Raw genomic sequence first — 15,634 nt, forward strand, 5'->3', positions numbered from 1 at the left:
TGCATATCCTGTGACTCACCAACTCATGCTCAGATAATTTCTCTCATAAGAAAGCTGGGGGTAAATTCTGCTTGGTCTAAGAAAGTGCATCCCACCAGGCAAGCAACCAGCACCTGCTTTCTGTATGGGAGTACAACCCTAATCCTACAACACAGTTAGGTTATATCAAACAAAGCACAGATCAATAGTGTATTTAGCTCTACTAGTGCTTCTGCTCATCCCCAGCCTGCCAAACCTCCCCTCCTTGCTCATGTGCATCTTCGCTGCCATCTCTGTGCTTTCACAACAGGTACCACTCGTGTCCCCCAAATGCTTTTAATTCGTATCTGGATTTCACCCCTTCTTCCCCTTAGTGCATCTTTACCCTGATGATGTGGCATGAGGAACCTCAGGCTCCCAGCCTCCTCCTTCACCCAATTCCTCTGGAGCAAGAGAGGTTTCACGTGTTTTTTGCCTTTGTTACTTCTTGGAGTAGATTGAAATAAAACACAGGGAAATTTCTCCACCTGGAGACCAGGAAACCTTGAGGGATTCTTTTATATAAGAGATGGTGTATATAAGAGGTATTTGGTGGTGAGGATGGGACAAACTCCTAGCCAAGCACAGCAAGTTCAGGAATGTGATGCTCCTACCTGCTGGAGGAGGAAAAAGACACCTGAAGCATCACCCTTTCTGTAACCTCTGACCAGAGGGCTGGTTCTTTTTAACAGTGATCTCTATGAACAAAGATTGAAATAGCAAAGCTCAGAGGATTAAAGCGTTGGGGATCTCACCTCTGCTCACAGCTGGGAAAAATCAGGGTGACCGCAAGATGCAAAGGCATTGACTTGGCTTCCACCCGAGCAGCGGGACACAGCTGCATCAGGCTGGAGCTGTGTGATGTTAAGGTCCCTCAGTGCCTTGATGCGTGATGCTGGTGCGACATTGTCCTCACAGACATGAGTGGCTAGTGAAGAAGCTGTTTTCCTTTGGTTGTATTTTTCCTTGTAATTTTACTGCTCCTTCATTATAAGAAAAAGGAAAATGCCTGAAAAAAGCATGGAAACACACCCCAGTGCATGTGTGTTCCGACACAAAGGTGACCAAGGCTCTTACATATCTCATTTTAAGCTTGGGAAACACAGGGATCCTGCCTTACCTTTTCCAACTGATAGTAGCTGCAAGACAAACAGCAAGACCAAAAAGCCATTTTTTTTTAACCCCTACTAGCTTTAAGGAATAAAAGAGCCCTGCTGTGGTGCTTCTGCCATGCAAATCGCCATGGCCTAGGGGCTTCTTTAATTAAGCACTTCAGTATCTAACCCTTGGCAGTCTGTGCTGACACTTGTCCAAAGCCATCAGCTAAAGGGGGTGAGCACAGCAGAGAGCAGAGAGCCAGCTGCCACCAGTAAACAAGATAAGCACTAAACCACACGAGAAGCCCACCCAGCTTTACAAAGGTCAGAGCACTGCCATTCCCAGACATAAAACTCAAAGGCCTGGATTAGCAAAGGTTTCTCCCCACAGTTGATTGCAAGTGGTGCCATTGGATTACCAACCCAAGAGCCATACACTTTCTGGTCATTCTTTAACTTGCAAGAGGGTGCAATGATGGCTGGGAATTCAACCACTGTAATCGTGGCAGAGCTGAGAGTGGAGGGTTACCTGCAGAGATTTCAGGTTTTTTACTGCAAGGAGTATTGCAGAGGGAAAGGTTTTAATGTTGTATTTAAGGCCACAGTAAACCCGATGTTACTTGACTTCCACACAGCAGAGGGAAGTTTCTGCAGCAGAAAATACATAATTTCTGCATTAAGAGCTTGCAATGCCTCACCTGGTTGGAGTCCAGCACGAAGACCAGGCCAGCATCTTGGACTCCCACCTCCCTTTTCTTTAAGCAGGTCCAGCCAAGCTAGAAAAGACTCATAAGACATTGGTTAGTAATTTGGGTTATTTCAACCTGTATTATTTCCTGCTTCCAACCCTCATCCCTTTCAGCACAGATGTACCCAGCAGGCCTGTACCTCCTCTAAACTGTCCCTGAGCATTAAGGATGCAGAATTTCCCCAAGCTGACCGTCAGCCCCAAACACCCTGTTGTGCAGCTCAATATCAACAGATGGATTATCTCAGTCTGTATTTGGAGTGTGGCATTGGGCTCTAGTCTTAATTTTACATGGAATCCAGGCCAATTTAAAATATAGTGTCAAAAGTACTGGTGAACCAGAAAAAGAGGCTAACTACTGGCTTATTAGTAACCCTCTCAGCATACCTTCATTTCAAGTGGCTAACTTGTAATGCTCTATATGCCACCTGATGGCTAAGCTTCCAGTTGTTCTCTTCATCCACACCATCAGCACATCTCATCCTAATGCAAAGAGAAGTCCCTGCTGTGTCAAGCACAGCTGAACTCCTCCAGGAGGACACCGCATATTGCCACAGGCAGCAAGTGCCAGCCAACCCTGCTCCCATTCTCAAGCTTGCTCAGCACATCAGCTCCATATTCAACACATCAGCTTTGAAGCTGGCTGACTGGCATCCAAGCGCTGGCACACAGGATGCCATCTGTATCCCACAGCCAAAAGTGCTCAGTATTTTCTCTCTGTAAAATTATTTCAATCCAGTAGATACATCAGCTTCTTTATGATTTCTGAAGCAGATTTTATTCTCTTAAGGCATTTTCTCAAGCCTCGTAATTCTTTACGTGATTTGTTTGGTTTCATATCTTCAGTAGCCTTTACTTTTTAATGGGGGGAGAAGATGCAATCACATTTGTAGGCAGCATCCTGGTGCAGAATTGCCCTTTCTCCCCTCACATGGGGGCCGCATTGGCAAAATATTTCTCAAACTAAGAAGGCAGGGGAAATGCTGGATCAGAAAGCATAGAACTGCCCTGCATTGCTACCACCTCCAAAGAAACACGGACCTGTCCCGTGTCCCAGCAGGAGTGGAGAAGTGTGCCAGAGCCCTAACTAACTACACTGAGTCCTCGCTTCTGAAGGCTTTCCCAAGCACAGGATCTCCCAGAAGTCTTCACAAATACCTGAGCAAACATATGGCCGAGAATAAGAACCCAACAAACTATTATTGTCTCCAAATAAAAGATGCTGCAGTTTAAGAGCTTTTTTATTTCTTTCCCTAAACTTCACTGAGGACACTGAAAACCAATGGAAATAGGTGAGTAAACTCAAAAACTATGGCTGAAGAAAACAAAATTCAAACACTTTCGCCTATACCTCACTCACAAAGAGCAGAGAGCAACATTTTAGCACCCATAGATAAAGATTTTCCACTTGCTACAGCTTTGTATTTTAGACACATGAGCCTATGGTTTGCCTAGGTAAACTCCTTATTCATCCTGGACTTCAATGAGTCCTTTAAGCCCGCCATGAAGCATAGGTCTAGAAAGAGAGCCAGGAATCCTGAACGGAATTCCCACCCTGCCATGGCAATGAGCCTTCTCCTGCCCTCCACTCTGGCCTGAAGCCTGCAAGGGGAGCTCAGGGTCAAGCCACAGCCAAAGAGTAGATGTAGCACAGCTCAAGCTAAATAACACAAGCAAAGCCTTAAGGTAAATGTACGACGTGGCCTCATGCTGATGAATCAGGGGCTGTTCTCTCACCCTTTTTCTTTCTGCCTTTGTCTCTGAACAGCATTTCCAGCTGAGTGTCCCCCACCATTGAATTCATCGGTCTCTGAAATCTCTGTGTTCCCCCAGCATTCCCAAAGCCACAATCCAGCGCTCATCCTGCAAACTAAAGCTTATGCAGCAGATAAATCAAAACAACCCCACGAGACCTGCTGGAAAAGCCTCAGGAACCTCAATAGGTGTCCTTGGGGTGATGTTTTCTTTTCCCCTTGGTATAAGAGCCTCTACATAGATGGGTGAATTCACATGCTGCTGTTAGAGTACACTGTCCCCTCCATACACAGGTTCAGCAGGTCAACAGCACGTCCCTACCCTTTAAGACTCTCTAAAAGTCAAGCTCATTCATCTCAAGACAGACTAATAGTGCTCTTCAGCATTGAACACATACACTGGAAAACGTGCAACGGGAAAAATCAGAATCAACTTTACCTGGAAAAGGCTCCTCCTGGAATGCTTGTACATGCGAATTTCTCCCCTTATTTATAAAAAAGAAGAAAGTATTTTTAGTACATCAACTTCAGCAGAGATTTGTACCAACACAGTATCAGTGTACCACGTGTGAAATACATCTGTATTTACTTTAACATGTTATATGGCACCACTCACACAGTGTATTTGCAGTAACCTGGTATAGAAGAGGAAGAGCAAAATAGAATCACACAAAGCGCTCTCTATAGATACTGAAAACACCTTTTTTTCCTCTTCAATTCTTACAATAAAATGTGACAACAGCTCATGCTGACAGTGCCTGGCTTACCCTTGGGTGTTAGGACTATCAATGACAAAATTCTGCCTCCCTTTTGCACTGGATCCCAGTCTCCTGTCAATGGCTTTTTAAACTGTCGGTGCATTAATTCAAATGAATTACAGCTGAAGTGATGGGCAGGGCCCCTCTCCACCCTAAACAAGCAGCTGAGGGCAATTTATACAGATACACATGTGTGCGTTTACATGCACCAGTTTATATCAGTGTATTTGGAACTAAATGGTCTTTAAGGTCCCTTCCAACCCAAACCATTCTGTGATTCTATGATTTGCAGCTGGGAATTTGCAGGTCCAGACTGGGCACAGCGCACTACAGCTCTATGGTGTTAGATTTAAGGTTAGCCTGCTATGGCTCTGTGTTTAATTTATCATTATGATTTTGGCCTGGGAAAGACTACTCTGTCTTCGCATGGAACTATTGTAACACTGGGACACAGATGGCTAATTATCAGAACGTCTAATGGCATCTTCGTTATAGTCCTGAGGCAAAAAAAGCGCCCTACTTTTGACAAGCATTATTTGCTGAAACAAATTCCATTTAATTAAGACATGAAGTCTGGATTAAAAGACATCCTGGCTTGTCAACAATATTAACTGCAGCATATACTGCTAGAGGTTATGCTTTGCATAAAGCTAAACAGTAAAGGACAGGAGGGTTTGAAGAATTTCTTAGGTTTCCCTGTGCCTCGCTAGGCTAATCCGGTCATTTTTCTTCTCCTGCTTTACTTTAGAAGCTGAAATCAATGCTGATGGAAACAGCCAACTTGACAGCTTTGGAGGCTAAAATCCTCTCTATACCCTAAAAACTCAATTCACCAGCATGGGCTGCTCTGCGTGCTCTGCCCCAAGGTATACAGAGCCCTGACATCTCTGGTGTGCTGCAGCCAGTGGCTGTGTCAGCAGGACCATCACCACTCGTGAGTGCTTCTCATAGCAGGATGTGGGTTAGGAAGGCAAATACTGCATCAGAGACTCAGCAGAAACATGGGCTTAGTCCCAGAGATGTGGAGGTTTCTGGGCACCACTCATTGAGCATGACTCTTTAAAGGGTTACATGCAGAGCTGGCAGCTCAAAGTCTACAGTATCCCATATGGTAGTAAAACTATTCAAGGAGAAATTGTGCAGATAGTCAACATATTAAAGCTGCCATGAATTATGCTGAAAACATCAGCAGTCGACTTGTGTTATGGTCAATGAATGCAGATTCACTTGTTCTGAAGGCCTGGGGGCTCAGGGGCCTGAGACACTTGGGGATGCTCTAATAAACACCCTAAAGCTACTGCTCTTCCATTGGTATGTGACAACGCTTGGACTTCAGCAGAGAAAAACAGGAGTAAAAGCCATCGTGCAAGTGGCACAGCACTTCATGCCCTAGCAGTTCATCCACTAGTTCTCCAGCCACACTAGAGCACATTTTAGTCCCGGCAGGATCGTTCTGGCAAGCGTGGAAGGAATAAGGGCAGCAGAGAAAGTGTTCTTTTCAGTTACTGCATTTCAACTACAGGCTGAGTCCCAGCTCCTGCTGTTCACTCACAGATTCCTTGGATGCGGTGGGAGTTGCTTTGCAGGACCATTTGCAGGAAAATGCTCTGGTCCATGTTATTACAGCGGGTTGAAAAGGACAATTAGCAGATGCACTTACCTGGCACTACATCAAAAGTAAGAGCACAGCACTCTTCAAAGCAAAACTGGCCACAGTCCCTCCAATAAGCCAAGAGCCTGCTGACTGCTGCAATGAAGGCTTTTACAACGAGACTTCTAATGCTGCCTTATGAGTGAGAGCACCAGGAAAAGGTATTCTGGCACAGAGTCCGATGGCCATAGTATCAGATAAAATGGACTCTGGATAAGGCACTGGTTTAGGGAGTTATAATCAGGTCTGTGTCAATCCTCCCTTCAAAACATCACCAAAGCAGAGTGAAGGCTGATACAGTCTTCACAAAGGACACATAACATAGAGGATATGTTAAATTTGTGTTTATTTAAATCCTTCCAGCAATACAATCAGCCCCCTGACAGTTGTTTCAAAGTGTTTCCCTAAGTCAGCCAGACAAATCCCTGAATTATCATCTGCAGCAAACAAAATGCAACCGTGCTATTAAGCCAGGCTGTAAATATCATTGAAAAGCACACCCTGCCCAATAAATTAGGGGCTGTGGTGTTAATGCAAGCCTGCAAGGAGATGCTCACCAGGGGCAAATAATGTATTTGTGGTGTTGCAGGAGAAAGGCAACTAATGGATGCTGGCTGTGTAGCACACACTGTTCAGAAGCCATTCAGCTGCCAAGAGCCTCACGATTGATGAGCGAGTGATAGCCGGGAAGATTTATAGCCACTTTCCCACCTCTTTGGGAAGACTGAGATGGTCCAGAGCATGCTGTGAGATTGCTGGAAACTCAGTGCCAAAAAAAGCCTCACGTCACCCAGCCCCAGGTACAAGCTGCCTCTTGCCAGCCCTTCAATAAAGTGAATGTGGCATCCTCAAGGATTTGCTCTCCTTCCCCCTCAGAGGGAAAACTATTTGTTAGATGAGCTTTATGAAAGTCTGTAGCAAGCTGTCTGCTGTGGCCAGAGCTGGGAGCTATAGGAGCACAGGAGCCTCAACTGCTAGGATTTTGGAGGCAGCTGAGGTGCCACCAGCCTAGCACATCCCATGCTTTGTGTCTGCAGCAGAATCACAGCTTTCTATTTACCAGCATCGTTTGTGGAGTCACTTTGGTGGGGTAGAATGAGGGACAAGGACATGCCCCTGCTATAAAACGTGTTTTGGAACTGCCTGTGAGAAGTTAATCCCTGGTACAGGCCATGTGAAAAAGCAAAGCCGGAAAGAAGCAGCAGTAATGGAGCTCATTGCAAGACTGGCATCTGCCCCTCCGCCTGCTCTGCGCACAAAACACAGATGTCCTTCCACCTTCTGCCTCCCTGGGCAGTGTTTCACGGCAGCAAACTGCTTCCCCTTCTCTGCGCAGTGCCTAGAACAGAAAGGATCAGAGCCCTGACGGGCTACTGGCATGAAAAATAACCAGAAGGAGCCATGGTCTTCTGACTGGAGCAATCGATAGGAATGCTGGATTCGCCGATATTCCAGGTATCGGCGAAGACCTGCTGGGGAAAAAAGGAAAGAAAAAGGCAACATTTCTACCTGCAACCCTGCAGATGGCTGTCAGCAGTATTAGTAGTCTGATCACTTATGGCTTCCATCCAGCATATGGGGATTTATGCCCTTTGATGCTGCAGCACCAGTTTGTAATTAACTGCAAAAGCAGAAGTTTAAATCAACATGCTTTTTTGCTCCTTTTCAGATGGTTTATGGTCACTACATGGGGCACTGCAATTTCATCTTCCTGCAGTAACAGCTACTTTAGCTAAGTAGCATCACTTCAGTGAAGATGATGTTTAAATCTTCATTAAGCTCATCATCCCCATAATAAATATTCACCAACTAATAATATTTTTAATGTCTTAGTGGGTGAATTCTAAGCCGTTTAATTATTTTTCCCATTTTGTTTACTGCATTTTGGTTGTGCCATCACATGATTTAATTCCTTAACGACAAGGCAAGGGAGCAGCCTCTACCGTAAGTTACTAGCTCATAGAATTCATATTCACGGACGTTAACTGTTCCTACTAGGACCATGTGAAAAACATCCTGTGATGACAGAAACACCAAGAAATGATTCTTCTTGTACCTTTACTACAGAGACAAAGATTGGACTGTGCTTGTATGGCGTAGCTCAGGGTTACAGGCAGTCATACCTTTGAAGGACAGTCCAGGATCACTAGTTAAACACAGCTACATATAAATGTAAACAATCCAGCAAATCCTATGGCAACTGGAGTTCTGCAGTTTGGTCTGCACAATCCCAGTATGGACCAGTCAGGCATTATCATAGAATCACAGAATAGTTCGGGTTGGAAAGGACCTCAAGATCATCCAGTTCCAACCCCCTGCCATGGGCAGGGACACCTCACACTAAACCATCCCACCCAAGGCTTCATCCAACCTGGCCTTGAACACTGCCAGGGATGGAGCACTCACAGCCTCCCTGGGCAACCCATTCCAGTGCCTCACCACCCTCACAGGAAAGAATTTCCTCCTTAGATCCAATCTAAACTTCCCCTGTTTCAGTTTGAACCCGTTACCCCTTGTCCTGTCACTACAGTCCCTGATGAAGAGTCCCTCCCCAGCATCCCTATAGGCCCCCTTCAGGTACTGGAAGGCTGCTCTGAGGTCCCCACGCAGCCTTCTCTTCTCCAGGCTGAACAGCCCCAACTTCCTCAGCCTGTCTTCATACGGGAGATACTCCAGTCCCCTGACTACCCAAAGGCAGCCCCGTGGGGTACCCCAGGTTTGGAAAACTTGGCTACTGGTTCCACTTCAATAGGGCAAGTGACTTGATGAATGAGTGCAGGAGGAAGAAGTGGGAAAGAATGAAGGAATTCTAGTAGAGACAAATAGGATTTACAATGCTGTCATCGCGAGCAGCTTTGGCGTTTCAATTCATTAAATGTCATCCAGACAAATTAGATGTTTGTATTCATTTAAAATCATTTCTCCTCTTTGACCTAGCTTAATTTATCATTTTATGTCTTTCTGCAGTGCTTAGGAGAGCTGCTGTTTAAATGAACCCAAAGGAATATACGAGTAAAATATTAAGTAGTTATCATTAACACCACGCTACATTAAAACCCAGCACTATGTAGCTTCCCTACAGCTCTTTTTGCCAAGCCAAACACAAAGGATTCTCCTACGGATGTGGGACTTGTGTTTCTCGCAGTATTAAAGCTGAGGCAACTCGTGACAGTGTTGTCACAACTAATACAGGTATCTCAGGATTCAAGTTGTGGTGACTGCAGAGAAAAAGAATCAGCAAAGGGGAAATCCTGCACCTCAACAGAAACTAATCCTTATTCAGCTAGTTGGGTTTTTTCCCCTAATAAAACCTCCCATGATTTATTTCTGCCATTTTGTATAAATCTGGTAATTTTATGTTCTTTAATGAGTAGCTGCATTTTGGTGATGCAAAGTGCTGTTTACAATCCTGCACATTCAAACACTTTCAGAAAGGAAAAGCCAGGTAACCAACAAGCATCTACCCAAACATCCCTCTCTTCCAGTTCAGAAATACATTCTGGTTTGCATCAGCCTAGGTCTACTCTGACAAATCCAACAGAGTAACATTTACGCAGCCATTCAAAGTTACAGGTAACCCAAGAGTAAGCTTCTATCATAACTGTTATCCATTTCTCCCTAATCAACAATAGATAGTGGCAATGAAGGCTACATAAATTATATTTATCCAGCAGGCTTAAGCAAAGACATAAGGAATCCTGCCAAAGATTTCGTATGTTCTTTCTTAATGGCACGTATTAATGTGGTTGTCAGGTAGAGAGAGGGATAAGGGAAAGATCTATGACTTTCTCAACACCTTGAGCAAATCAGGGACAGAATGGAATAAACTAGTACAGACAATGCAAATATTGACTATGGGAGGGTGATGTTACCACTTGATTACAGTGCTTCCTGCAGAACACAAATACATAACAAACTCTAAGCTGCAACAAAACCTAACAGTGCCACCAAACAATTTCTTCCATAAATAGCTAACCTGGGCTGCATTAACATCATCTTAAAAGATCCTTGCTGGGACGGTTCTTGATTAGAGGCCAGCAAAAGCCATTATTGTAGTCTAATAATAGCAGAGCACACATACACCTGGAAAACAGTTGTCCAAAACACAAAGAATAAGTGCAAGAAGAAAAACGTCTGTATATATGTGTATATTTATATAGATAGCCAAGTAGTTCTTTGAAGGTGACGTGGATTTTTATTACCTTTAACAATCAGGACGTGGTATGCAGCTAAAGATGTTCTTTCCCCTGTTTCTCCTACAGCACCCAAGTCTGTGGTGTTGCATTAGTGCTGTTTCAGCCCTTCCCCACTAAAAGCTTTTCATAGAAGACTTAATTTCAATGTACACTTTTGCAGCTCACGGCCATGAGTTTCCCAGGTGAGAAGGTTGACTTTTAACGTCACGACTACCATCTGTTGACTGTCTGAGATGAGCAGGGGGATCTTTCCGTGTGGTCTGATTTGATTTCCGCCTGAAATCCGTGTTCCTTTCTTTGGACGGCATCCAGAAAACACCTGTGATTTTTCATTTTGAAATGCCATTTGCAGCTTGCTACATGCTGACTCGGGAGTTAAGAGGTCTGTGGGGAAACGAGTGACATCAGCACGAGCCATTTGTCATAATAACTGTGAAAATTACAGGAGAAAATGTACATATCAGCATTACAATAAAAGGAAGGCTCACCTGTTCTCCCCTTCAAGTGCATGGGACTTTCTGCTCCAAACCAAGACCCCTCTATTCTTGTGCTGGACATGAAGCAGAAGGCAGTGGGCATGGTTTGCAGAGCAATCCTGATGATGGACCCAGCCTCTTTAACCCCAACTCAAGAACCTGGGGGATGGAGGTCAAAGATGTTAGCAAAAAAGCCAGGTGCTGGGAAAGCAGGAGGTGGCACATTGTTAGCTTTGGAAGCAGAATTGCCTATTAGGTGTGGAGAGGAGAACAACTAACGATTAGTAAATCAACACTGTTTAGGCCATCAACCAAGTGTACAAACTGCTGTGCTCTGCTTGGAGCATCCCTGTGTGCTCTGTGCCGCAGCGTCTCTGCAGGGATCTGGCAGAATATGAACCTTGTGAGAAAGGACACATCAGAGACGTAGCAGCAGAGCTGGGCTCTCGACTGAAGGGCAAGCTGCCAAGAGCAGCAGGACTCTGCTCGGTGTCAGGTGAAGAGGCAGAGGGACAGGTCTGCATGGCAAAGTATCTATAAATAAGAGCCGTCGTCCAGTGGGTTCTCCCTGGTAAGGCCATTGCAGCCAATCTCTAGATGTGTCTGCATGGGAGCACAAGTTTATCTTCTTATTCAGCAGCTGTTCAGATCTCACAGAACCATGGGATCATCTAGGTCATGAAAGACTTTTAAGATCCTTGAGTCCAACTGTTAGCCCAGCACTGCCAAGTCCACTGTTAAGCCATGTTCCTAAACACCACGTCTATGCGTCTTTTGAATACCTCCAATGACAGTGATTCCACCACTCTTCTGCGCAGCCTGTTCAATGCTTGACAACCCTTTTGGTGAAGAATTTTTCCCTAATATCCGGTCTAAACCTCCCCTGCCAACCTGAGGCTGTTTCCTCTTGTCCCATTGCTTGTTACCTGGGAGAAGAGACTGCCCCTCACCTCACTCCATCCTCCTTTCAGGTAGTTGCGGAGAGCAAGAAGGTCTCCCCCTGAGCCTCCTTTTCTCCAGGCTTAATACCCCCGTTCCATGAGCAGCTAGTTTTACTAGGAGAATGCTGTGGGAAACGATGTCAAAGGCTTTACTAAAGACTAAACGCTCACAAAGGGACCTCTGCCATACTGTCTTGTAATATAATAATGTATGTGTGAGATCTGAAGATCAAGGCCATCTCTCTATTAAATTAGATAACAAATAATTAGATAATTTTAATTTACTCTATGAATCTTCTAGAGAGTAAACTGCTTACAGGCAGTTAATGCAATAAACTTACTTTATAAGCAGAGAGCAACATCTGTTACAACGAAGAGTCTGCAGCACGCATTAGGATTCTGTGCACGCCCCGCCGTAGTTAGAGTAAATGTATCATTAAGTTGGTATCTTTTCCCATTCAGAGCACACTTCTCAAGATTTATGTACTGCAGACAGTAAGATAGCAGGAGAATCAACTTGTGCTTGATTCCTCTTGCATTCACCCTCTGTCCCATGGCAAGATAACGTTAATACAAAGAGTAAGACAGACCATGGGAGTCAGGTCATTAGCACACATGGCAAAGGAAATGCAGTTTCAGCCACACACACATCCGAAGACAGGAGCTGTGTTAAAAGAATATCATTAAGGTCACAATATCAAGCCCTAAAAACCCAAGCACCTCCATCACCGCCTTCCTTGCGTACCCATTGCTGTCACAGGTGCAATTGAAAGGAGTGGCCCAGGCCACATCCTGCCCAGTGTGGCAAAAACCTGGATTAATATGGCTGCAAAAACATCTTCAGCATCTTAGTATGAGTTATCTTGAGTATGTGCAAGCTGCCATTTATCCAGGGGGTTGTAAACTCCACAAACTGGGCAAATAGAAGCGATAGAAAAGGCTGTTCTTTATCTAGAAACCTATTCTTGCCATGGATGCGACATGCCTATTCAAGACCTGAAGGGTACTATCAAAGATCAGCAACTACATTCTCACTTGGACAAACATTGTATTTGAGGGAACACGCCAATCCCAACACCTACCTTTTTCAAAGTTACAATGACACTACATTTTCAGAAGCAAGCAGTGCTTTCTTGGTGCCCTCACTATTTGAATGGTACCTGGTTTTCGGAGGATGAGTGCTTTATTGCCATTGTTGCAGCTTGTCTGTATTTGTAATTGAATTGGCAGCACAATATAAAACAAAACCAAATCAGCCAAGCAATGCTATTGCACATCTTAGCAGTAATAGAAAACCACGTTGTCCCTTCAGGCAGATGAGCACAGCACTAAAGATATCTCCTGATGTCATTATGTGAAAGCTGCATCTTTATTGTAAATTAATCTACTGTGTCAGTCACACACACAAACCCTGTCAATGGTCATCACACACTGCAAGAAAATGAGCCTTGCTTGCTGCTGGATTTTGCAGTTGCTGACTTCCTCTGTTTAAGGAGAAGTCAACAAGGTAGTATTAATGGGCAGGAGTCTGGTAATAAGAGCAATTTGTCTGTCTTGATGGGAAAGAGAGCCAGCCCCCAGCACAAACACAGGGCTGCATCATCCCTGTGCTTGCTGTGGGTGAAACTGCTGGGAGAGCCACGGCAGGTTAGTTGGGAAGGAAGAGCGCTGTGTCTGTGCTTTCATAATAATACTATTTTCAATCATAATACGAGCCTGATCGTGGGCTCGTATAATTCCCCCCTTTCTTCTTTTTAGAGTGTGGGGCAAGTCCCAGTGAGGGTCACTGAGTGCATGGATGGTCTGTGTCAACGCTTTCATCTTTGTGTCAACGTCCTCCCTCCAAGAAGATTAAAGGCTTTGGGAAGAAGAAACTCAAACAGCATGAAATAAAGCAAAATAAATCAACACAGGAGCCACAGCACAGTGACCTACACACCAAAGTCCCCTCCTAAGATATTGTACGTGGTGGAAAAAGCCAGCGAAGATAGCTGTTTTACCCTTCCAGACAGAGCTACTGGAGAGCCACCCTCCATGCTGAGCTCTAGATAAGATGTAATCCAAGTTCTTTGGCTGCTGGAAGGTGTCACTTGCTCTGCTTAAGGACACAGAGATACTGCCATGATGGATGGCTAAGAAATTATCAAGACAATGCTAGTACAAGGTTACTGTACAAATTGCTATACACCAACACTGGAGCTAGCTGCATCTTAAACACGGAGCGCAAGGCCCTGAGATGTCCAAGAGAGCAGGAAATGAAGCACTGAAACCTTGGAAGCTGTAGCTCAGATGTACCAGAAGTAACCATGAGGGAACACACTGAAGAGTACACAAGTCTTACTAGGAGAGTGTGACAAAGAGGCATGTCCACAACCCTAAGTGCAAGCACACCTGTATGATATTGGACCTCAAACTTGTTCAGCTTTAGATGCTCTCACATTAAAACCTATGGTCCCTGTGATCACAGTGCTCTGACTGTGAAAATTGGATTGAATACGGGGCTTCATGCCCTATCCATCGTCTGTGGATCGGTCAGCTGGTGTAGAAACACACGTAAAAGAGCTGCCTCAAAATAGCTTTCAGCCTCGTAGGCCGTTCAGAAAACTGCATACCGTGCCTGCATGTGCAGAACATGCTGTACAAGCTGTGACGCGAGCTTCTCTCTGGGGGCAAGGAGGTATCAGCTTAAGATGCACTGAAAATTTGATAACCAGATCAGGCATAAGAAAGAACTTCCTCAGGGGGGCAAAATCCATGTGTTCTCTACTGAGAAAGATTTCTAGACCCATCTCATTTATCATGCATTCATTTGTTAAGTAAATATTCATAATATATAAAAGCTGGTGTCACTTTAATATTCCGATTAGCGTGGTACATCTTTTCCTCTGTCTAGATAATGGTGAAAGTCATACTAATTGAAGTAATGTTGTGTGTCAAACGCTATAGAGCTGATTTACTTAAGAGTTGAATGTCTGCTCCAATTAACTTCCAAAGCAAATTGCACTGAAGTTCCTTTTCTGTCTTTTATGAAACAGAATCCATAAAAAGTAGGAGTTGCAAAGCAAATCTGCCGAAGTTCTCTTGTTTTACCTCTCCGCATATTCACCGTCCCTCTGCCAGTCCTTCCCAAAGCAGACAGGAACCTGCAAAACTTCAGTTATCCCCTGCTTCTGCAGTGAACTCGTATCTATTTGTGAATACAAGATCAGCGCTCTGTCTAGTTCAGATCTGGGGCTTTTCTGTAAACCACACATCTGTTACAGCGAGCAGCCATTCAAGAGAGAAAAAACTGTACATGGAATAAAGGATGCGAGAGACATCGAGTCCATATGGTTGAGCGAAATAAGATCATTGTGCCTAAATTGCTTTTGTAACTGTTGCTGGATGTCTTTATAATCCACCTTTACAAGTCACACAAAAAAAGCATCCCTCGATGGTGATGGCGAAAAAAACAAGAAAAAGCCATTGAAAGCCTGACCTTATTAACACCCCCTGTATCTTGTCATTTGGACTGACATTACTGGTGTATGTTGTACCAACCACTACTATATTTTTACGGTTCAGAAGTGCCTTGGAAAAGTAGTTTACAGGACAACCAAGCATCAATTTCAACCGAGGTGAATGGAACGAATAATGAAATAAAAGGAAACTTTAGCTGGGCACCAATAATAAAAAACAGAATTATTTTGGCTGCTTCACTTTCTAACGAAATTAAATTGAATAAAAGATACAGTGGATGCACGGATGTTACTTAAGAATAAAGGGGGAAAACATGAAAGATAAGAATCCTAGTTCATTTGATTTTTAAATAGCAAAATTACTAGTTCAGTTGCCAGCACACTGTCTCACCTATTAACTGTAGAAGACCTTACACAGGCTCTGATTCAAAGCACTTCAACCCAAGGTATAACTCCATGATCAAACTTAAACCCACTCACAGTCAACACCAAAGAATCTCCTAAACCCCAAGTGCTTGTTTACATTGCAATGATTTT

The 15,634-nt window shown here is 44.2% G+C and overlaps 1 long non-coding RNA gene across 2 annotated transcripts; it reads right to left on the bottom strand.

Annotated features, from left to right (window-relative positions):
• Window positions 1-217: 217 nt before the first annotated feature.
• On the bottom strand, window positions 218-4,427 carry LOC136020012 (uncharacterized). Of its 2 annotated transcripts, XR_010615151.1 has the most exons (6): window positions 4,385-4,427; window positions 4,057-4,102; window positions 1,814-1,901; window positions 1,139-1,157; window positions 774-1,027; window positions 218-632 (listed from the first exon to the last, which is right to left on the bottom strand). It is a non-coding gene; the product is annotated as an uncharacterized LOC136020012 (long non-coding RNA). The 2 variants fall into 2 exon arrangements; XR_010615150.1 differs by lacking the exon at window positions 1,139-1,157.
• Between the last annotated feature and the right edge of the window lie 11,207 nt (window positions 4,428-15,634).

This window comes from Lathamus discolor, chromosome 10, assembly GCF_037157495.1.
Source record: "Lathamus discolor isolate bLatDis1 chromosome 10, bLatDis1.hap1, whole genome shotgun sequence".
Classification (NCBI taxonomy): domain Eukaryota; kingdom Metazoa; phylum Chordata; class Aves; order Psittaciformes; family Psittacidae; genus Lathamus; species Lathamus discolor.